At 47.6% G+C, this 21,784-nt stretch overlaps 1 protein-coding gene across 4 annotated transcripts in view; it reads left to right on the top strand.

The window, feature by feature from the left end:
• Window positions 1-2,483: 2,483 nt before the first annotated feature.
• RFX2 (regulatory factor X2) overlaps window positions 2,484-21,784 on the top strand; it is a 92,952-nt gene continuing 73,651 nt past the window's right edge. For 2 of the 4 annotated variants that reach the window (XM_027547415.1, XM_027547410.1), the window contains exon 1: window positions 2,565-2,643. The gene's annotated coding sequence lies outside the window, so the exon portion shown is untranslated. Of the gene's footprint in view, window positions 2,644-21,784 lie in introns of all 4 variants that reach the window. The other 2 variants (XM_027547413.1, XM_027547414.1) reach the window with 2 other exon arrangements.

Raw genomic sequence — 21,784 nt, 5'->3', positions numbered from 1 at the left:
ACAACTAAGCCTGTGCACCACAACTACCGAGCCTGTGCTCTAGAGCCCATGAGCCACAACTACTGAGCTCACATGCTGCAGCTGCTGAAGCCTGTGGACCTAGAGCCCATGCTTCCCAACAAGAGAAGCCACCGCAATGAGAAGCCTCTGCACTGCAACTAGAAAGCCTGCATGCAGCAATGAAGATGCAGCAGTCAAAAAAGAAAAATTCCATCATATGAAACACTGCAAGAAGCAACCCATTAGAACATGGCGAAATCATCTTATCAAGTCCCCCTCAGCATTTTCATGAAAACAAAGTATAAAAAAATCAGCATTACCTAAAGCATCATGTCATGAAAATGTTGTTTTCATGATATATGTGTTGGTGTGGACTGGGCCTCTGAGTAAAATATATTTCCTGCTATGCTTTGTGGTCAAAAATGTTTGAAAACTACCCATCTAGTGGTCAAGAGTGTGGGATTGGGCATCAGACTGCTGGTGTTAGAAGCCCTTACAAGCTGCTTCATGCAAATTTATTCATTTTTCCCCCTGGCCTCTGTTCTCTGATCTGTAAAATGAAGACAGTGCAGTCTCTCTCAGGATGAGATTCTGAGTTTTAACTGATGATTGTTTTGTTGATAAGTCATTAAGTCATGTCTGACTCTTTTCGACCCCATGGACTGCTGCACCCTAGGCCTCCCTGTCTTTCCCTGTCTCCCAGAGTTTGTTCAAATTCATGTCCATTGAGTCGGTGATGCCATCCAACCATCTCCTCCTCTGCCACCCTCTTCTTTTGCCTTCAATCTTTTCTAGCATTAGGGTCTTTTCCAGTGAGTTGGCTCTTCACATCAGATGGCCAAAGTAGTGGAGCTACAGCTTCAGCATCAGTCCTTCCAATGAATATTCAGGGTTGATTTCCTTTAAGGTTCACTGGTTTGATCCCCTTGCTGTCCAAGGGACTCTCAAGATTCTTCTCCAGTACCACAACTCGAAAGCATCAATTTTTCTTTGTGGTCACACTGTCACATCCATACATGACTAGTGGAAAAACCATAGCTTTGACTGTACAGACCTTTGTTGGCAAAATGATGTCTCTGATTTTTAATACACTGTCTTAACTGAGTTAGTGTATGAAAAATGCTTACTTTCTGGCATATAAGGACAGTTTAGTCAGTGTTGACTAATATGATTACTTGACAAATGGATGAATGAAATCTAACCTTCCCTTAAATTTCCCTGCCTGCCTTTTTTCAGAACAAGCTTTTTCTCCTAGAATTCCAGCCCCTTCTCCCAAATGAGTATTTATGTTTACTTTTTTTAGTGTCAATCACCCCCCACCCCCCAAAAAACCCAAACTCTACCAGGGTGTCTTGTTTGTCCCGTTCAAAAGTTGAACCTCCTGGGACTTCCCTAGCAGTCCAGTGGTTAAGTTTTCGCACTCCCAAGGAGGGTGGGGGGCATGGGTTCAACCTATGGTCGCTGATCTAATATCTCTTATGCCAAGCAGAGATGCCAAAAAAAAAAAAAATTGAACCTACTACCTGGGGGTAGGGAGGAGGGAGAAAGGTTGGCAAACATTTTCTGTGAAGTATCAAATAGTAAATATTTTAGACTTTGCTTGTGTCATCCCATCTTTGTACAAATATTCAAGTGTCTGGTACCCAACTCTGTGGGACAACCTTCTGTGTCCTGAAGACAGGTTTCACGGAAGACAATTTTTTCCTTGGACTGGGAGGGGGGGGATGGTTGCCGGATGATTCAAGCGCACTACATTCATGGTGCACTTTATTTCTATTATTATTAAGCCAGCCTCCATCTCAGATCATCAGGGGGTTAGATCCCTGAGGTTGGGGACCCCTCGCTTAAGCAAATAGGGAAGCTGTGTTCTGATAAAATTTTATAGGCACGGGGCTGGTGGAATTTGCCCCACAGGTCTTAGTCTGTTAACCCTTAAAGGAGTTGAAAATACCGCATTCAGTAAAATAAAAGACTTTCATATAGTTTCCACGTGCTACCAAAGATCCTTTTAATTTTTTTTACCACTTAAAATGTATATTAAAATTCCCAGCTCGTGGGCCATGAATATAAGTCATTTGGCTTGCGGATCGGATTCTGCTGCGGGTCCAGACTGTACCAGGACACCGGCAATAAGGCGTCTGGGTCCCCAAAACTCGGCCTTCCGGGAGCTGCGCCACCAGCACCGAACCCGCGCGCGCCTCCGGCCTTCCAACCCTCCTTCGCAGCGCGCGCCTCCCGCCAAGCCCCGCCCCTCTTCGCGGCGGTTGGTCGAGCCGCGCCCTCTTCACGCCCGCTGACAAGCACTGCACACAGCCAATGGGGAGCCGCAAGGTCTTGCGCCCCGCCCCCATCGCGCCCGTGGGAGGTGGCCGTGGGCGGGCCGTTGAGGGGGTGGGGCGCGGAGCCTGGTAACCGTTGCCGATAACAACGCCCCGCCCTGTCGCGGCAGGAGGGCAGGCGGCGCGAGGCAGGCAGGCAGGCGGGCGGGCGCTGGGAGCCGGAGGAGGAGCGGCCGCCGCCGCCACCGCCGCCGCCATAGAGACTGTAGCCGTGGAGACTGTTACTTACCAACGGGGACCAACACGCAGCAGCCGCCACCGCCGCCGCGGGAGCCGTTGCCCGAACTCCCGGCCCGAACTCCAGGTGACCGATGCGACCGCCCCGGGCTCTGCCCGGCCAGAGAGTGCGGGGGGCGGCGGGGATCCCGATCGGGGGTCGAGGGCGGGCTGCGCAGTCCCTGCCGTTCACCCCAAACGTCCGAGATGGCGCGCCCGCGGGACCTCCCTCCTCACCCCGAGTCCCGAAGTCGCAGCTGAGTTTGGGGTGCCCGGGGGGGTCCCCCTTTTCCTTTTAACCAAAGTCAGGGAGAGGTGGAGACCCATCGCCTCACTTTTTTCAAAACTTTCTGAATTGGGGGCTCCCGGGGAGCCGTCTTTCACTGTCACCCTCAAACTCCCCGAGTTGGGGGCGCCCCGAGAACCCCTTTCAAACTTTTACCTTCAAACCCCCTGAATATGGGACTCGTGGGGAACTCCTTTTCACTCTGACTCCCCAAATCTTTAAGCTGGGGACGCCCGAGGACCCCTGTCTCACTCTCTCAAACCCCGAATTGGGGGGCGCCTCGGCAACGCCTGTCGAACTCTGACATTTAAACTCCTTGAATTGAAGGCGCCTGGAGGCTCTTCCTGTTAATTCCCCAAATCTCTGAAATTGGGGCGTCCGGAGTCACTTCTCTCACTCCTAAACTCAAATCGCTGAATTGAGAGGGTCTAAAGCATTCGTTCTCACCTCGTTTTGACCTCGCCCCCAAATTCTGAATTTGCGGGTTTTCTGTAGCCCCCTTCTCACTTTTAAAACCCGAAGTCGGTGCGCTGGTCTAGAGGAAGAACCGCTCCCCTCCTCGCTTTTTGACCACAAACTCCCAAGAATCGGGCTTCCCGGAGACCCGTTTCTCACCTTTTCACCAAAAAGTTTCTCGGGTTTAGGGCTTCTCGGACACTTCTCGGCTCTCTCTCCTGGTAACTCCGCATTCCACAGTTTGGGGGATCCTGGATCTGCCGGTCCCTCCGCGCCCCTCAGGAAGCCCCTGTGCACACCCGCAGCTCCCATGTTAGGACTGATCGCGAAGCAAGAAAAGTTTCACCGAAAGGATTTTTTTTTTTTTTAATAATTATTTTGTAAAAGGTTTGTGGCCCAAACTGCTCGGTGGCATTTTCTCCTGAGGTTGTTCGAATGCTTGGGTGTGTGTGTGTGTCTGTGATAATCCATTCCCCACCCCGACCCCCCTCCCCCCAGTCTCTCCCCCAATCCCGACCTCCCAACCCCCGCCCCCAAATGCTCTTTGATTCCTTTTTTCCTCCCCTCCGGGACATGCCAGCGGCGCTCTCTCCAGCTTCGTCCCCGTTGGTTTTTCTCGCTGCGGTGCTCGGAAAAGTTGGGTTTCCGATCCTAGTGGCTATTTACAGGGCCCCCGGGGCCCAACAGCCCCTGCCATTCTGGCGGCGGCGGCGGCGGGGGTGGTTCATCGTCCTAATTTTAACCTCCTGGTTGCCCCGCAGGAATGAGGGAGAAGGGCAGGGTGCCGCACGCAAGTCCAGGGCTGCCTTTCCGCAGAGTGCTCATTCCTCGGCTTCTGGGTGTTTTAATTATGCGCCGCCCCCCCCTCCCCGCCGCCTCCCCGCGCCCCCCCCCCCCCCCCCCCGCGCTGCAGTCCGCACTATACAGTTATTTTCTTGCTCTCTGCCTCTGTGCATTTAACTGTCAGTGCAGGCTGTCATGAGTTTTCCCCCTCCCAATCAGCTTTATCTCTGCTGATCCAAAATATCAAACCTTATGCAAGGCTCTTCATGTTAGCCAAGACTTACCAACAAAATAGTAATAATAGTAATAACAACAGAAAACATTAACAATAACAATTTTATTTGTTGCCTGCAGGTATTTGCAACACATTTTTATCTTGTTGCTTCATAATCTGAAACATTTATTTGTTTGCTTATATGAAGACCCTTACCCTCTGTGCTGGGGAGTACCAGGGGCAGGTTAGCTGTTCTCTCTCCCACTCCAGTTTAAAAACGTGGACTGTCTCTAAAATAATCTTAGAAATGGCTACTCATCTACTCTGGCCAGAGAAAAAATGCGTAGGGGACCCCCGCCCAAAGGAATTTGATTTCCTTAAATACTGCTGCTAATTTTGCCAACAGGCTAGGTAAGAGTATGGGAGGGGACTGGGTAGTCTTTTTTTTTAAAAAAAGATTTTTTATAATATATGATGAAAAAGATAACTGGTTCCCAGATCCTGTGATATTGCAACTGATTTGGGTCAGGAAATGAGTTCAGAAACACTTTGCCCCTGTGATCCAAGCCATATGACTTATTTAACCCTGAAGGTGTGTTCCTCTCATCTCAGATGAACCCCTGAGATGCTGAGAAGGGGAGTCCAGGAGGAGAGGGACAGAGTTACTGGTGACACCCAGTAAGAGAACAATTCCTTTGAAATTCAGCTGATATGTGCTTTCTGGGTGCTGGGTACATATCACCTTAATATTTTTCTTTTAACCATGTTGATCACTGAAGCACTGCCAGGATGGAGCTAGTTACCAGAAATACACACGCCAGGAACTTATCTGGCTCTTATTCTTTAGATCTAATTTGTAAATTCAGATTAGAATTAAAATTAAATAATATGCATTTATATATGATGAATTGAATTTTCATTAATCATAGAATTGAATCAACATTTTAAATGTACAGTTTTGGTAGTCACATGTGGTTTTGCTCATAAAATTCCAGGGCCAGGAGGAACCATATCTTATGGTACATTTGGCTGTTTTTAGTTAATGCAGGTTGTCCACTTATTTATTTATTTAAAAAATATTTATTTATTTTTCTGGCTGTGTCAGGTCTCAGTTGTGGCATGTGGGATCTTAGTTCCCTGACCAGGGATCGAACCCAGGTGCCCTGCATTGGGAGTGTGAAGTCTTAGCCACCGGACTGCCACGGAAGTCCCAACCACTTATTTAATCCCAACCACTTATTTAAATGACATGCTCCCGCTACACACCTACATATTTGTAAAATGTAAACGTTTTTTTAAAGCATGGGAGGTTCTCAGAGAAACTCTCCCTCATCAGACCCTCACTGAACCCAAGATGAGCCAAGGAATTCTTATCAGAAAAGGCAAACAAAGAGGGAGAACTTGAGAAAAGACCCAGAATTAAGGGGATAAGGAGTAGGGGCAGAGGATAAGGGGAAGGGCTGGGCAGAGCCCACCAAGTGGGTTGGCTGCTAGGGCTGGTGAAATTGGCAACCCTGAGAGGCAGCTTAAGGGCAAGGGCTTACAGTTCCCCAACCTGTTCCTCTGAAGACTTCCCAGCTCCCTTAGTATCAGCCGGCTTCTCCCAGCTGCTCAGGCTAATACTTCAGAGTCATCCTCCGGCCCTCTGTGTGTGTGTGTCTGTCTTTCTCTCAGTCTCTCTCAAGCCATCAGCAAAAAAGACCTAAAATCTGACCGCGCCTCACCACCTCCACCATCAGCCCCTGGTCTAAGCCTCCAGCTCCTCATGCCCAGATGCTTCCAGCCATTCACCGAGGGTTGTATCATGTCTTGTTGTGTATTCCTCAGCTCAGAACCCACCCACAGCTCCCATCTCACTTGGAGCAAAAACAGAAGTCCATTCCCCAACTGGGGCCCTCAGCCCAGTCCCTCTTTAGCCTAATCTCCAAACCCATGTGTCTGCCTTCAGTGTCACTGACCTTCCCAGAGTACCTCAAACCCTCTGCCTGGAAAGTTCTTGGTCCAGGCATCTGGGGGCTTCCTCCCTCGCAGCCTTCAAGCCTTTTCTCAAACTCATCTTCCCAGGCCATTGACTTGCAAGTGATGGTACCCTTGTCCCCTCCCCCCACAACCCTGGGCTTTCTCTCTCCTTCACATTTATCACTAACACCCCATATATTACATAGATTGATTTTATGATTGCTGTTCTCTCATTAGAATGTCAGCTCGATGCCAAGACGCTCTGGGTGTTTTATGAACTCCCATATCCCCCAGGCTGAGAATCATTCTGGCACTGAGTGGGCACTTGATAAATATTTGTTAAATGAATAAGTAAATAATCTCCCATGCATCTAATGGGAAAGCTGATGTGAAAATGAAGAGCTGCTCTTTATCTACCATATCTCGCCTTCCGTATGACTCAGTACAGCTCAGATTGGATGAATGAAGTCAGTGGGAAGAGGGAAGGAAAAGTATGAGTCCCAACCCTGGATGCTGCACATATGGGCTTCTGGGCCTGGCGGAGAAGGGGGTTAACGTTTATTAGCTCAGTGACTTCAGGTAAGGTTTGGCATAGGTGAAAGAGGTAATCACATATTTTTTTTAAATAGGTTTTTTTTTTTTTTAATGTAGACTGTTTTTAAAGTCTTTGTTGAATTTGTTACAAAATTGCTTCTGTTTTATGTTTTGGTCTTTTGGCCCCATGCAGCATGTGGGATCTTAGCTCCCCAACCAGGAATCGAACCCATACCCCCTGTATTGCAAGGTAAAATCTCAACCACTGGACCACCAGGGAAGTCCCCACTTTATGGTCTTGATATTAGAAATAATATTATAACTGGGTAGCCCAAGGCCTGGTACAGAATAGGTGTACGACAGAGTAGCTATTATTATTGCTGTTGTTATTTTTAATATTAGAACAAAACAAAGAAGCAGTGTGGCCTGCCTGGGATGGATTTTTCAGTTTGGTTTCCTGACCACCAAGTGCTGAGGAGACAGTCAGTAAATACATCTTACTCTACTGAGTGGGTGAGCCTTACACGGTCTGTTTTAAGTTGGGAAATACCCTCCAATTGCATAGAAATTCTCTGGTACAGATATGGCATCTGCAAGCGTGAAGCTCTAGGCAAAACCAAATGTCACCAGAAAAGTAGCTTACATCTTGGTTGGGGTATCAGTTCATCTGAAATTACTCCCTAAACATCACACTTTTGGGTGGGTTTTGCCAAGCAGCCAGCTCAGCTGGCAGAACCTCCAGATGAGAATGTTTAAAAACTGGTTTCCCCTCTCTGTTATCACTGGCACTTAGGTGCAAATCAGGTCAATATCTGGAAATCAGCGGCTCAGAGGTGAGAACCGGCCTGGTGTTCGTGCCAGGACTTGAGTTGGGCCCTCAGAAATGTATTCCTATTTTATGATACATAGGTTTTGTATGTTTCAAAGCAGGGTTTTGTGCCCTGGCAACCTCATTTTTAATTCTGGTCAATTCTATGATTTTCCAAGAAATATAGTTGACTTCCAAAGCCTATTGATGATACATACAGCAACTGGATTTCAGACCCTGTGAATTAGATCATACCTGCCACATGCCATGTTGAAAAATGAAAAAAAAAAAACCTTATAAAACCATTAAAAGCCTAGAACTTACTTGTTATGGCCCAATATAGTGATGATTTGTCATTTACTATGTAATGAAGCCCACATATGCTATATAATGTGAGCCTGTTTCTACTAAGATCTCTGCAGTTACTTTGAGTGAGTGTGTGTGTGTGTGTGTATGTGTGTGTGTGTGTGTACAAACTGGGCTATGGTGTCCAGGGAAGCTCTTCAGGAGGTGATAGTTGAGCTGAGACTGAACTCATAAGAGGGAGCAGCCCTGTGCAGTTCACAGGGAGAACCTTCAGGGGGGCAGCAGGTGCAAAGGTCCTGTGGCAGGTGCAATCACCTGGCCCTGGTGAGGGCAGAGAAATGTGGCTGTGTGGCTAATGACTGGTGAGCAAAAGGAGGAGGCACAGGGCCTCAGGGGCCAAAGGCAGCAGTCTGGCTGCTATTCTAAGTATAAATTAGGTCTCGGAAGATTTAACCTCCTCCTGTAGCTGTCAGAGCCTTGGTGTCCAGTCGTTCACTGGAAGACGTACTTCCTGGACCTCTGCCATGTCTTCATCTCTCACTCATTCATTCATTCATTTGTTCATCACTCTCTGAGTCTCCAACTAGGAGAGGGCCATGGCTTCAGAACAAGGATGGGCTGGAGGCCTCTCCAGGGTCCAGCGGGTACACAGAGGAGGCAGGCGCTCACCTGGAGGGGCCATGAAAGGTGTCCACGAGGAGGCAGGCTGGAGTGGAGCTTTGACGTGCAGGCAGGCAGGTGGGGAGAGCTGTGGAGCGACTGTGTTTTCTGGAAGCTGAACACAGGGAATGGGGGAGACCTGGCTGGAGAGGAGAGCAGGTGTCAGCACCCATGGTCTGTTTCTGGAAGTGAAGGCTCGCTGCCACATGGCCACACTCATCCACCCATGTAGTCTCTGGCTGTCCTTTAGAGGCCACAGCAGGGTGGACTATTTGTGATGGGCACAGAATGTGAAACTCAAAACCTAACATATTTACTGTCTGGGCTTTTACGGGGACAATTTGCCTACCTCTGACTGGATGAGTGGGACTTGTCTGGTGCCAGGACGAAAGGTTTGTTGGGGAAGATCTTTGCGATCCAGTGGGATTTTGGTAGGTGGAGTGGAAGGCATGGCCTCTGGAGGCCGGTGATGGAGAATTATGGTGTGGTCCAAGCCTGGGGTGACAGGGGCCTGGCCGACTACACCAGCTGGGGATGCTTGGGGAGACAGAGGTGCATGGTTCTGGGGGCTCCGAGAGCCCAGTGACTTCTTGTGGGACAAAGGACTGGGAGGAGTTCAGTCTGACTTTGGGGATCAGGCAGAACAGGCCACTTCAATGAGTCAGGGGTCCCAGGAAATGCTAGTGGGGAGAAGGGTAAGGAGTTGAGGCATGGGCATGGACTTGGCTGGCTTGAGGCTCATGGGGCCATTGGAGAGCAGGCAGTTTTCCGCCAGGCTACTGGATTTTGGGGTCCGGAGATGGGGAGGGAGGCAGTCCAGGCTGGAGGTCAGGATCTGGGTGCTGTCAGCATGTCATTGGTCATTTCAGTCGTGAAAACAGATGCACTCACTCAGGGAAAAGCCAGAGAGTGAGAAGAGAAGGCCAGAGGCAGAACCATCCAAATTCCAGGAGCAGGAAACCAACCAAGAGTCAGAGGAAAGCAGTTTTTAAAAAATGATAGCAAAACACAATGACATAAAATTTATCATTTTAACCCATGTTACGCGCACAGCTCAGTGGCACCAGGCACATTCACATTGTTGGGCAACCATCCCCGCCACCCATCCCCAGAACTTTCTCATCTCCCAAACTGAAACTCGGTTCCCATGAAACACTGACTCCCCATCCCCTCCCCCAGCCTCTGGCCCCAGCGTCTACTTCCTGTCTCTATGGCTTTAACTCCTTGAGAGACCTCCTATGGGTGGAATCAGACAGCATTTGTCCTTTTGTGTTGGTTTCTCTCACGGAGCTTTATGTCCTCATGGTTCATCCAAGGTGTAGCAGGTGTCAAGAGTCTCCTTCATTTTGGGGGCTGAATAATATTCCACTGTGTGGATGGACCACAATTTGTGTATCCATTCATCTGTTGATGGACACTTGGGCTGCTTCCACATTTGGCTCCTTGAATCATGCTGGACAAAGGAGGTTTGGAAGGCACAGGGGGAACCAGGCAAAGAGCTCTGAAGCCAGAGGAGGAAGCAACTCAAGGTCTGAGCACCAGAGGGTGAAATTTGGCAGAAACCAGAGAGATGAGCCAACGGGGACAGTCCCCCAGCAAAAAGGGGGAAGGATACGTCTCCAGAGAAGGACAAGAGGTTTGGCTCATGAGTGCCCGTCTCCTCGGCAAACTGTTAAAATCACACTAATGATATAGAAGCAGCCCATTCCTGAAGTCGCAGCAACACTTAATTATGCTTGTATTTTTAAAATGTGAACTGTTTATCTTTGGAGACAGCGCCATGTTTCCAGGATACGTTTCTGTCCAAAGGGTGACCTGCAGGGTAAGGCCTGGGAAGCAATTTCCCCCCAAAATCAACAGCCCACAAAAATGTGTTCCAGCTCCACCCGTCTAGGAAGCACCCAAAGAAAACACCACACAGAGGTTCCCCACCTTGCCTGTCCTTCTCAGAATACGCACAGATGGAGCCTGCTGGAGAAAAAATAAATTTGGAATTCCAGACCCACAGAAAAGAGCTTGAAGCATGTGCTTGGATTTTGTAAAGAATTCTTCATCTTCTAGAGGAGTTCACCTTCCTGGGGACTTCTCTGAGTTTAGTGCTCTCTAGGGTCCCCACCTGTTCAACCAGTACTTTGGACCCCAAATATCAAACATCTGAGTCACTTATAGTTAGCCAAACACTTAAGTGTATTCATATATCATCGTGTGGGGAGTTACAAGGGGAGAAAGTGATAGAGAAATTTTAAATTGCTATCAGCCATTTGCCACTGACATTCGGACTGGAAGTTAAAACGTGAAGTGAGTGTAATTCCAGAGGTCCTCAATTGTGTAAATCAAGGCATGGTGATACGGCCAACTTTTAAAATGACAGGCAGGCATGAATAGGAGTTATTTCTGGAGACTTCCCTGGTGGTCCAGGGGCTAAGACTCTGAGCTCCCAATGAAGGGGTCCCAGGTTCCATCCCTGGTCAGGGAACTAGATCCCACAGGGCACACAGTAAGCTCCCACCTACGTTCTGCAACTAAGACCTGGGGCAGCCAAATAGAGATTTTTTTTTTTTTTTCTTAATAAGAAGGTATTTCTGGAAGCCCTGTAACAAACAAATTCATCGCTGGCCTTAGTCCATGCCTGACCGAGCCTTTATCACTGGGACTGGACTGTGCTCCTTGGGGAAACTCGGCAGGGACCGGAAGAGACTCACCAATGAGCCATTTTCTAGCTGAACAAACCGCAGGATGGCGGAGTAAGACGTGGCGGCCCCGCCGAGATTCTGATTGGGAAGCGTCTCCTTCCCTTGAGTATGTGGGGTCTGCAAGGCCTCGCTTCTCCGGGTCTTGTAGCTCTAATGACCGCAGGAGCCCCACCTTCCTCTCCCCTCCTGTTCTGGAAGGAGGGTTTCTGTAGTCTTAGCTCTGCAGCAGTAAGCACACTCGGAATCACTCCCAGATCCTGCAAGTAGACTGCGTGCCTTGGGCTCCCAAGTCTTACCTACTTCTTCATCCCCTCGCAGTCCACCCCGCCATGGCTGTCCTGGGCACCGTCAGGAGGAGGGGTTGAGCACATTGTCTCTGCTTTCTGTAGCCAAACATATGGACTGGCCCCTCCCCGTCGTTGTAACTACGTGGCACTTAGCTCTGTGTTCAAGGCTTGTCTCCATCCAATCCCTTTTCTCTTCATTACCCATCTTTCACGACTTCTCTGGATGGGCTTGCGATGCCTTAAAACAGGTCTTATACTTGGGTCTCCCCTGTCTCTGAAATGTCATTTCTGCTGATGAAAACTTACCTCTTCTCTGATGCGCCTTCGCCAGGGACGCTTGAGATGGTCATTGGTGAATTAAGTGGGAAAGCTGAGTAGGCTAGGTTTCTCCAACGCATCACTATTGACTTTGGGGCCTGATTGTTCTTGGTGGGACGGTGGGGAGGCTGTTCTGGGCCTCCTAGTATGTTGAAGAGCATCCCTGGCCTCCAGCTGACCAGAGCGCCCACCCCAGCCCCCCAATCCTAATGACAACTCTGTCCCTGGTAGGTGGCAAATGCCCCCTGGGGGGCATAACCAGCCCCTAGTTAGGTACCCCTGGATCAATCAGTCAAAAGTACCAGAGCATGTAGATTTCACATCCCATGCTACATGAACGTGCCATCATGGCTTATGTGTCTCATTTCCTGTTCTCGGTTGTGAGCCCCCGGGGACCAGGACAGCTGTCCCTGCCACACTTCCCACACGTCTTTGTACTTCACCCGTGAGTGATTCAAACACTTGAGCCAGAGAGCTCTTCAGGCCTACATTGAGTAGCGAGCAAAAATCCCGAAATCCTTGCCTGCGATTTGGTAACCCTCAAAACTCCGTGTTTTTCAGTTTGGCAATTCCTCAGAAAGTGAAACATGGAGTTACCATATGGCCCAGCATTTCCATTCCAAGTGTGTACCCCAAACAATTCAAAACCCACCATGTCTACACCAAAACGTGTACACAATGTTCATGACAACATTACTCATAATGGCCAAATGTGAAAATGACCCAAACATCTCTTTGTAGAAGAATGGATACACAAATGTTGTGTACCCACATACTTGAATACTATTTGCCATTTGAAGCAAATGAAATACTGATAATACTACAACATGGATGACTCTTAAAAACACTATGCTAAATGAAAGAGGCCAGGCCAAAAAAAAGGTCACATATATGATTCCATTCGTAGGAACCATCCAGAATAGCAAATCCACAAAAAGTCACTTAGTAATTGCTGGAGGTTTTGAGGGTGGGGATGTGGAATGGGGAGTGATTTGTAATATATAAAAGTTTCTTTGGGGGATGATACAGATATTCAGGAATTAAATAATAGTGATGGTTTTACACATTTGAGAATCAGTAAACTTTATATTTAAAAAAACAGCAACCTGTGTTTTAGATTCAGCTTAGATTAACATTCCAGCCCCTTCAATATGTAGTTTGTTTTTGTTGTTGTTGTTTTGCACCAAATCCCCAGAGAAATTTTAATCAAAGACCCCTGCTGCTAATTGACTCTCCTTTTGGCCCAGCCAAAATCACAGGTTGCCTTCTTTTCCAGAAAGCTGGGCTCTTCCTGGGGACACGAAGTCTTACCACCCAGTTGCTGCTGGGTCCTAAAGCCAGGAGCCACCTACACAGTTGTTGCTGTTGTTTAGTTGCTAAGTTGTGTCCGACTCTTTTGCAACCCTGTGGATTATAGCCCACCGAACTCCTCTGTCCATGGGATTCTCCAGGCAAGAATACTGGAGTGGGGTGCCATTTCCTTCCCCAGGGGATCTTCCCAGAGAAAGAACCCGTGTCTCCTGCACTGCAGGCAGATTCTTCACCGCTGAGCCACCACGGAAGCCCATGCCATACACCATGGAGGATGTTTAAGTGCCTAATTTTACATCAAGCCAATTGCAATGGCTTGATTCATATTCGTTTGCTTTGGAGCTTTTCAAAGATTTCACTCCATTAAAAAGTCAATTTGAAACAAATATACTTACATCAGTTAGATTTATTTCCTCCACAAGACATGGCACTCAAAATTTGTGAAAGAACTCTTCTTTCTGCAGTGGGATAGGGCCACACTCATCACTGTTTGGAACCAGATTTTATTTATGGCAGTTCTGGTCATTTGCAAAGGATGCCAAGTGCCAATAAGACTTCACTTATGGGCACTGAAATGTAAATTTCATATCATTTCCATGTGCCACAAAATATTTTGACTCTAATTTTTTTTTTTTTTTTTTGACCATTAAAAAATGTAAAGGGACTTTACTGACGGTCCAGTGGCTAAGATTCTGGGCTCCCATTGCAAGGGTGACACAGATCCTTGGTTGGAGAACTAAGATCCCACATCTCTTGATGCAGCCAAAAAGTAAACAATAAATCAAAAAAAATTTTTTTAAGTAAAAATCATTCTTAGTTTGTGGGCTGTACAAAACCAGGCAGCCAACTGAACTGGACTTGGCCTTGGGCATGGGCCATGGTTTTCTGGCCTCTTCCCTGTGATGAAGGATGGAGTCCAGTGCATTCACAGCCTGTGTTCCCCGAGAGCCCCCAGCCCACACCCTCTGCTCCAACCAGCCCAGTCTTTCTGCCCTTCTGGTCCCCACCCCCAGGACACACACACTTCCCTGCACAAGGTTCTTGCTCTTGAACTGCCCCACCCTCCCCATCTACCCCACCCTCACCCCTCCACCCCCATGGGAAGGTCCTGCTTGTCCCACAGCGTCCAGTATGGGACAGTCTCAGGCCCCTACCCCAGGGTTTATCGTCCCAAGTTCTACCTGGAGTCAGCCCCTGTCATCTTTGGCTCCAATGGCGTTACTTGTGTGTTTCCTTTTCCCTCTTCCCTGGTGGCTCAAATGGTAAAGAATTTGCCTGCAATGCAGGAGACACGGGTTCAATCCCTGGGTCAGGAAGATCCCCTGGAGGAGGGAATGGCAACCCACACCAGTATCCTTGCCCAGAGAATCCCATGGGCAGAGGAGCCTAGTGGGCTACAGTCTATGAGGTCCCAAAGAGTCGAACACGACTGAGCTACTAACACTTTTCTCTCTCACACAGTGTAAGACCCCTGAGGACAGAGATCAGGTCTGTCTTTGTGGAGCACCAAATAATTTGTTGAATTGACTCTACTGCTGCTGCTGCTGCCAAGTCTCTTCAGTGTCTGACCCTGTGCAACCCCATAGACAGCAGCCCACCAGGCTCCCCCGTCCCTGGGATCCTCCAGGCAAGAACACTGGAGTGGGCTGCCATTTCCTTCTCCAATGCATGAAAGTAAAAAGTAAAAGTGAAGTCACTTAGTCATGTCCGACTCCTAGTGAGGAGCATGGACTGCAGCCTACCAGGCTCCTCTGTCCATGGGATTTGCCAAGGAAGAGTACTGGAGTGGGTTGCCATTGCCTTCTCCTGAATTGACTCTAGCTCTTACTAGGTCAAAATCTGACCATTCTTTGAAATCATTTCGCATATTACTTTCTAGTAACATTGGGCCTTGTGAGAGATTTGTGATTTCACAGTTGGGGTGATTTACCCTAGGAGTCCCCTGGATCACGATTGTCCAATGGAGACATAACGTGAGCTGTATGTAAATTTAAAATTTTCTAGTAGCCATGGTCTCAAAAGTAAAAACAGGTGAAATTAATTTGAATAATATTTTTTATTTAACCTAGTATCTCCAAAATATTATTTTTTCAAACCACAGCATGTATATGAAACCATTTTTATTGAGGTAGTTCTTGGGGGGCTAAGCCTCTGAAATCCAATGTGTAATTTACACCCAGCACGCATCTCAGTTCAGGTGGGCCACATTTCAAGAACTCGCTAGGAACGTGTGGCCACCATGGACATATTGGACAGTGTGGGTAAAAGTGTCAAATGAGGTCAGGCACAACCTTTAGATCATTCCTACTCCTTTTATATATTGACTGGCTGAGCGAGCTTCTCTAATTTTGGTGTGAGGGCTTGGTTGCCCCATAGCAGGTGGGATCTTAGTTCTCTGACCAGGGATTTAATACACGTCCTCTGCATTGGAAGGCAGAATCTTAACCACTGGATCACCAGGGAAGTCCCCATCCCAACTCTTTTTAAAAGACAACCACTTAAAACGATAATAATAATGATAAAAAGTGACCAGTCTTTGAGCTCTTGACTGTCTTCAGTCCTTCGTACTCTCAGTTTGAGGTCACTCACAAGATCTGAGGAGTGCAGTTCCCCCCACCTCAAATGTTTGCCATTTTCTAAAGTGATCACAGTGGAACTTTGTGAACAGGTGTCCACACCTGGTGCTGGGCAGTTGGATCCCAGAATTCCCGAGGGACCATCTGGGGACTTTGAGATCCTTGTGGGCAGTTCCTGGAAGTCTGTTCACTTCCCCTTTTCCATTACGGAACCAAAGTCATATCTTTTCACTGTAGAAAAAATCCAACTCGTATTACAAAGTAAAGAGGAGAAAGAGAGCCTCTGGCTTCCTCCTCTTCTCTCCTCCTGCCCTTCCCACCAATGATAAAGTTCAGTGTGGTTGCTTTTCAATTTTGTATGCAGATAAAACATCCTCACTGATACTTTCTTATTCTTTCATCGAAATGTAACTGATAAAAATTCACCCCTATGTAAAGTGTACAATTTCATGGCTTTTAGTATCCTCACAGGATTATGCAGTCATCACTGCTATTTCTAGAACATTCCATCACCCGGAAAAGAAACCCCGTGACCCTCCCCCAGCCCCTGGCAGCCATTACTCCACTCTGACTCAGTGGACTTGCCTGTTCTGCGTGTTTCCTGTCTATGGAGTCACTCACTCTGGCCTGCTGTGGCTGGCTTCTCTCACGGTCGTGTTTTCAAGGTTCATCGTGCTGTGGCGTGTGTCAGTGCTTCCTTCCTTTTTCACAGGCATATTATGCTCACTTTTCTGCTCGTGCTGTTTTCATCTGATATTTAGTCTGTGTCTTTCCTCATCAGTGTGTGTCTGCTGCATCTTTGTTTGTTGACTGCCTGAGATTGCTCTGTACAGATGTGTCCTGAGGCATTTACTTAGCTCCTTCTTAGGGGCATTTCATTCGTACTTTTTCACTTTCATCAGCAATGTTGCAGTGAATGTCCTCATCCAAATATATTTAAGCATTTGGTGAGATGTTTGCAGATTCCCAGAAGGGGAATCGCTGGGTGTAAGGGAACTTCCTTGCTTTTGCATTAGCTTGTTCTCATGGTCTTACTCCTGTCTTGCAGCAGTGGCCACTTCCAACCGTGTCCTTGCCTGAAACTACGCCCTCTTCTCCCACCACCCCCAGCACCATCACACTCCTTCACAATCTGCTTGTCCTTTACCCTTAACTTCCGGTCTCACTCATAGCATAGCAGGTCACAGAACTTTGGACAATAGGGTGAACTTGCGTGTCCCTGCCTGACCACCAGGAAAATGCACAATGATTGCCCCCCTTGGATCTGCCTGGGATTTCAAAGATTCTGGGGCTCCTCGCCCCCTCTCCCTGGACCAGCCCATTTCGCAGCCCACGTGTGGCTGACTCAACCCTGTCCATCACCACCAGCTGCACCGCCTGTGCCTCTGGGGGAGGCCCAGCCATTCGGCAGGTTTGTGCCGACACAAGTTCACGCTTGTTGCCTTGACTCTGAGCCAAGGCTTGCGTGGCAGCAGCACTTCCCCACTCCCATCCCTTCCAATTCCCTGTTGGTACGTGATTTCCAGCTGTTGCCTCGAATCCCCATCCCCAGCTTCGGTGAAACCAGATGACGGGTCCCTCGGGGTCATTGTCCTCCAGTGCCGGGTGGGGGCCCGCTCCTGCTGGGGTGTCTCCTTCCAAGTGGAGACCCCGTTTCTTGTGCAGCCTCTAGATGCTGCTCTCCAACCTGTCTCTCCATGTCATCTGACTTCTCATAGAGTATACACTGTGACTCTACGAAAATGACATAAAACCAGGATCCAGACCAAGTGCAATAAAGTTATCCACCCCTAATCAAAGCTGTCCCCCCACTTTAAATGTAACAGATCATATGTTTCTTTTTAACATCCTTGAAGACTTCCGAGACACCTAATTTGATTTTCCTTTATTAGTGTTTCACGAATATGAAATCTTCTAGAAACTGCCTGCTCCTTTATCCTCCAGTGGTGAGGTTCACATGGAAGGAGGGGCACAGGCAGGAAGTCTTCATTTCTCTCAACTCTCAAACTAGGACATATTCTCCTTTCAAAGTCCTGATGGTGGGAAGCCCGCCCCTAGCTATCCCCTCCTCCCTCCTTTCCCGAAATCGGTTATGTTTACGGGACACATCTGACCAAACATTGTGGCATTTTAAAAGCGGGCTTTCTTACACCTTCCCCCACGTCACTGAGGTTTTCAAACAGAAGGTCTCTTAGGAATAGAGTGTGAGAAGGATTTTTGTCCCTTAACCAAGTTTACTTCTGAAAATGGTACAAAGAATTCCAACTGAATCAGCTCTCAGACCTAACTTCCTCATGGTTGGGAGCGGTGCTGTATTTCACTTCTTTCCAGGTAAAGAACAAAGGGACAGGGACTTCCCTGGGAGTCCAGTGGTTAAGACTCCACACACCCAATGCACAGGGCCCGGGTTCAATCCCTGGTCAGTGAACTAAGATCCTGCATGCTGTGGAGCAGCCAAAACACTAAAGATAAAAAAGAATATGGGAACAAATTCGTTTATAGAGCATCTTTTTTTGCTACTTTTCTGGCATCTGCCCATACCTGCCGGGTCATTTTCTTTTAATTGAGATAAAATTCACATAACATAAAATTCACCATGTTAAGGTACAAAGCAGTGATTTTTAGGATATTTACAATGTTCTGTATCCTTCATCACTATCTAATTCTGGAAGTGTTTCATCGCCCCCAAAACAACCCCTGTGCCTGTTATGAGCCTCTCCGCATTCCCCCTCCCCCAACCCCTGGTAAGCGCTAACCTACCTCCTGTCTCCGTGGATTGGCCTGTTCTGGATGTTCTCTATAGTGGCATCCTATAATCAGAGGCCCTTTGCGACTGATTTCTTCCACTGAGCATCGTGTGCCAAAGTTCATGGACATTGTAGCAAGTGTCAGTGCTTCCTTCCCTTTTATGGCTGAATTATATTCCATTGTATGCATGGACCACAATTTGTTTATCCGTTCATCCGGTGATGGACATTTGGATTATTTCTACCTTGGGGTTATTCAAAGTGATGCTGCTCTGAATGTTTGTGGACAAGTTTTTGCTGTAAACGTCGATTTCCATCTCTCCTGGGTGACTACCTAGGAGTGGAGTTGCTGGGTCATATGGTGACCAACTTCTAAAGGAGGTGCCAAATGTTTTCCACAGCAGCCACGCCATTTTCCATCCCCACCAGCAGCGTAAGAGGGCTCCAATTTCTCCTTGTCCTCGCCAACACGGTCTTCTTTTCCCTTGTTTTTATTATAGCCAACCTAGTAGGTGTGAAGCAGTATCTTGTGGTTTTTAATTTCATTTTCCAAATGACTGGTGATGTTTGAGCAAAATCTTTTCATTGCCCATTTGTATACCTCCTTTGGAGAAATGTCACCTCAAAAGTGTGAGCTTCTACAATTTTCTTGCATCCATAAATTCTTTCCTTTGTGAAATGCCCAAAGACCCTGAATCATAAAGATGGGGGAGATCGCATCAGAGCTATGTGGAGCGGGTGGTGGAGGGGAGTGAGGGTCAGAAGCCACAGGGCAAGAGGGCTGTCCTCTCTCTCCCTTATGGCCCAGCTCCTGCTCTGGCTTGTGGGCACGTCCTTTTCAGAGACTTCCTGATATCCTACATCCTCCTGCTTGACGAGGGAAACTGGACGGGGATGTGGGCGATCACCCTCAGAGTGTCCTTGGTCTCTGGATGCTCAGATTTCCAACACGCAATTTGTCATGACATGGCCTGTTGGACACCTGTCCATTTATCTACCCTCAATTGTTTTAGGCTCTCTCTTAGAGATAAGAATGATTATTATTATTATTTTACATTTTAAAGCGGTAGGAGAAAACAAAATGAACAATAGTTTAGAAACACATGAAATTCCATGAAATTGACATTTCAGGGGCCATAAATGAGGTTTTATTGGTACATGGCCACACTCATGCATGTACGTATCAACTATGGCAGCTTCCGCCCTACATCAGAGGGGCTGAGTAGTCTCCGAAATGAGCATCTAACCCTAAAACATTCACTGTGGGGCCTTTTACAGGAAAAGTTGGCCAAGGGCTGGTCGCCCAGTTCTTCTGGTTATATTTGACCTGCATTGGGTACGGCATCGTGCATGTATGAACATGATGCTGGCTTGGAGGTGTGTAAACACTTAGACGTGCCGGCACTGTTTAACATTATTTTTCACTTCCTTTAAGACAAAGGGGATAATATTACTGTATTATCTTCTCCCGGTTGCTGTAATTAGTCTTGGTGTGGCCACACCCATCCTGTAGGCCGCATTCCCTTTCTTCCTATGTCCATGAGGCTGGGCCTTCCCCTGTCCCCAGCACGCTGGCCATTCTCTCTGAGCAGCCTCCCCATCTTTCAGGCCCGGTGAGCCGGGCTGAGTTTAGACCAACACGTGGAGTGGGCAGGTCCTCTGCCATCGGGAAGCTCCAGTTCTTCTTCCTTCAGATCTCCTGCTCACCAACACTCGGCCCTGATAGCAGTCCCCCAAGGACAGGTCCCTCTTGGACGGTCACACGTGCTCTGGAATCATGGCGCCCAAGAGTAATTTCTGAAATGAATCACGGCTCGTGGGAAATCCAGCATCTAGAACCATTGTGTTCATGTTGGAACAGATGCCTAAGAAGTCAAAATGTGGGGACTTCCCTGGAGGTCCATTGGTTGAGACTTCATCTTCCAATGCAGAAGGTGGTGTTCGCTCCCTGGCCGGAGATCTAAGATCCTGTCTGCCGTTTGGGGTAGCCAAAAAAAGGAAAGAAAGAAATAGACAAATATCTGAATAAACATTTTTCCAAAGCCGATATTTAAAGGGCTAATAAGCACATGGAAAGATGCTTAATATTACTCATCATTAAGAAATATATGAATCAAAACCACAATGAGATACCACTTCACACCATTAGGATGACTAGTACTGTAAAAAAAAAAAACAGAAAATAACAAGTGTTAGCAATAGGATAGAGGAGTTGGAAACCTTGTGCATAAGCAGCAGGATGAAAAATGGTGCCGCTGCTGTGGAAAGCAGTATAGCGGGTCCTAAACAAATTAAACCTGGAAATTACCCCCATGGTCCTGCAGTTCCTCTTTTGGATAAATACCTAGAGACTTGGACAAATACTTGTACACCTGTGTTCACAGCAACACTAGTCACAGTAGCCCAAAGATGGAAGTAACCCAAGAGGCCATTGAAAGATGAATGGATAAACAAAATATAGTCCATCTGTACAATGGACTATTATTCAGACCTAAAACAGAAGGAGGTTCTGACACCTGCTTCAACATGGATGAACCTTGAGGACATGATGCTCAGGGAGAGAAGCCAGTCACAGAAGGACAAACACTGTCTGATTCCATTTGCAGGAGGTCCCTGGAGGAGTCAGATCCACAGAGACAGGAAGTAGATGGTGGGACCAGGGTCTGGGAAAGAGGAGGGGAGTGAGTGTTTCATGGGGACAGAGTTTCAGTTTGGGAAGTTGAGAAAGTTCTGGAGATGGATGTTGGGGATAGTTTCACAACAGTGTGAACGTGCTTAATGCCGCGGAGCTGTGCACTTAAAATATGGTTAAACTGGTAAATTGTGTTATATGTATTTACCACAATTTAAAAAATAATAGTACATCTTTTACTCCACTTGGTTTTCCAGTGTTGCACTAGAGGAAGCATATTCTTTCATAGTTCAGATCTTGTAAAGTCCCACATCTCCTGCCAAACCTTGTGATCACAGCTTTAGTAAGGGCCCTGAGAACTTATCTTGTAAGCGGTCATTTGCTAGTTGAGTGATGTGTCATTAACTCATTTTGCTTCCACACCCTCACTTGGGAAGTTTATCCTCTTGGGTTGACAGGCCTTCCTAGATGGGAAAGCAGGGGAGGAGAGGAGACTGAGGGCCAGTCTGGCCACTCACAGGTGTTCCGGCACCAGCCACCAGGCCTCCTGGGCTATTTTGGGCAGGCACCCTGTGCTTGGGAACCTGGGCGCAAGAAGGAATATCACAAAGGAAAAAAAGTAGAATTGATGTGTTCAGAGTCATTTGAATGCCCGTATG

This window comes from Bos indicus x Bos taurus, chromosome 7 (genome assembly GCF_003369695.1).
Source record: "Bos indicus x Bos taurus breed Angus x Brahman F1 hybrid chromosome 7, Bos_hybrid_MaternalHap_v2.0, whole genome shotgun sequence".
Classification (NCBI taxonomy): domain Eukaryota; kingdom Metazoa; phylum Chordata; class Mammalia; order Artiodactyla; family Bovidae; genus Bos; species Bos indicus x Bos taurus.
This window is presented reverse-complemented; position numbering and strand designations above follow the sequence as displayed.